This window comes from Rhinolophus sinicus, linkage group LG01 (assembly GCF_036562045.2).
Source record: "Rhinolophus sinicus isolate RSC01 linkage group LG01, ASM3656204v1, whole genome shotgun sequence".
Classification (NCBI taxonomy): domain Eukaryota; kingdom Metazoa; phylum Chordata; class Mammalia; order Chiroptera; family Rhinolophidae; genus Rhinolophus; species Rhinolophus sinicus.
In genome coordinates, this window is record NC_133751.1 from 168,835,798 (window position 1) to 168,838,171 (window position 2,374).

At 38.2% G+C, this 2,374-nt stretch overlaps 1 pseudogene; it reads right to left on the reverse strand.

The window, feature by feature from the left end:
- Positions 1-1,622: 1,622 nt before the first annotated feature.
- Positions 1,623-2,027, reverse strand: LOC109459747 (small ribosomal subunit protein eS17; annotated as a pseudogene).
- Between the last annotated feature and the right edge of the window lie 347 nt (positions 2,028-2,374).

Here is a 2,374-nt window from a genome sequence, read left to right on the forward strand (position 1 = left end):
CGCTGCTTTAGTGAGTCATGGGAAAAGTCATGGCATTTGGGTGGAATCTGAAAGACAAGTAGAGGCCTGTCCAGTGGAGCAAATGATAGAAGGATTCTAGTAGATGGAAGAACATGAGTGAGGGTGATGAATGGGAGAGAGCTTGGCATTTTGGGGAACAATCTTAGAATTGTTTAGAATCATTGGAGTGTGTACTGGGAAAGGATATGGACTGTGGCAAGTCCCAGGAGACAGTCAGATAGGCAGGATGGGGCCAGGTGAAAGCTTTTGTATGCCATGTAGTTATGGCAGGCTTTTATTGTGATGGGAGTTATCAAACAATAGGAACAGATCATGCAAAAGACAACTGCAGATACAAGCCAAACCTGGGACACAACGTGAAAGAAATTTCCAGATAAATGTTTTGCTTGGTTAGTCAATGGATTTGATTAGGGATTGTCAGTATTAGGGATTATAGAATAACACATGGTTACTGTCTTTCCCCCCTTACTATTCAGAGATGTAATAATACAATTTGACGATTTTCCCAGCTACAAATGAACTTGAGACTGCAGCCATCATAGTTAAACATTTTCTAAGTTGAGTCCCATTCAAAATACAGGAAACATTTATATTGCCTTAAAAGAAACAGTAAGAATTTCCAGCCATCAAAAGTGACTTTTTTAATAGTTTTTGTTTCTTCCTTTTTTTTTTAAGGCTTTTTTTTTCCAGAGTAGTTTTAGGTTTACAACAAAATTGAGAAGGTACAGAGATTTCTCAAATACTCCCTGCCCCCGCACATACGTAACCTACCCCATTAGCAATACCACTCATCAGAATAGTACATATTTTACCAAGGATGGACCTTCATTGGCACTACATAATAACCCCAAGTCCGTACTTTACTTGAGGATTTACTTTGATGTTGCACATTCTATGGATTTAGACAAGTATATAATGACATATATCCATCATTAAAATATCATACAGAGTATTTTTACTGCCCTAAAAATCCTCTGTGTAGTTACTGTTTTTATTATACCAGTAATTCAGTAGAGGAACCAGAGAGATTGCATTATCTTCATAAAATAAATTCTCTTTTTTATTTCACTTCAGTATTTCTTCTTCACTCAATTCCGCTTTATTTGTATTTCATGATTTGGTTATGAGTCAGCACAGTTGCTTATTGCGGATAAGTTCAGGATGAAAAGAAAGATAGCATATTTAATTTATTGGAATCTATTTCTTCATATACAATGCTCTTCAATTTTCACATGAAGAATTGGATATGACTAGACTGGCTAAATTTGCTTTGTCTTGGCCTAAATAACATTAGCAAATTTCTTTCTCTCTTTCTCTCTTTCTCTCTTTCTTTCTTTCTTTCTTTCTTTCTTTCTTTCTTTCTTTCTTTCTTTCTTTCTTCCCTCCCCTCCCCCCTCCCTCCCTCCCTCCCTCCCTCCCTCCCTCCCCCCCCCTCCCCTTTCTCTCTTTCTTTCTTTCTTTCTTTCTCTCTCTCTCTCTCTCTCTCTCTCTCTCTCTCTCTCTCTTTCTTTCTTTCTTTCTTTCTTTCTTTCTTTCTTTCTTTCTTTCTTTCTGTAGGTTGTCCATGATTTATTGAAAATACTATAGCACAGCAGGAAGATTCAAATGGCTCCATGTGGTGTTTTGAAATTCATCCCAACTGCAGGCTGAGTGACCTGCAGGTTGGGCAGACTGCCAAAGTCCAAGAGCTTCAGCATTTCCTCAGTGTCCAGATCAACTTCACTGATCTCTTGATCCAGGGCCGCCACCTCAGGAACAGAATTCTCTCTCCTTTCTCTCTCCTCTTTCTGTAGCTTGATGGCGATACCACTTACGGGGCCTCTCTGAATCCGCTTCATCAGGTGTGTGACATAGTCTGCTATGTTGTGGAGCTTCCTGCTTGGAATAATGGTGATCTTCTTGCACACGTGCTTATTGGTGTAGAAATCATTGCCCAAGTACGTGTAGTACTTTTCGATAATGACCTGGGTCACCTTCTTCATGGTTTTTGTATGAAAGCGGCCCATCTTGGCTTGTCACTGGTGAAAGAGCTGAATTGCCTTCTATTTTTAAAGACTGAATAGTATTCCTTTGTATGTTTATGAATATACTATATTTTCTTTATCCACTCACGTGTAAGTGGACATTTAGATTGTTTCCACATCTTGGCTATTATGAATAGTGCTGCAATGAATATGTGAGTACTAAAAGGCAACCTATGGAATGGGAGAAAATATTTGCAAATCATATATCTGATAAAGGATTAATCTCCAAAATATGTAAGGAATTCCTACAGCTCAATAGCAAAACAAAACACAACAAAAAAACCCCCATAATATACTGATTACAAAATGGGCTAAAGATTGCATAGACA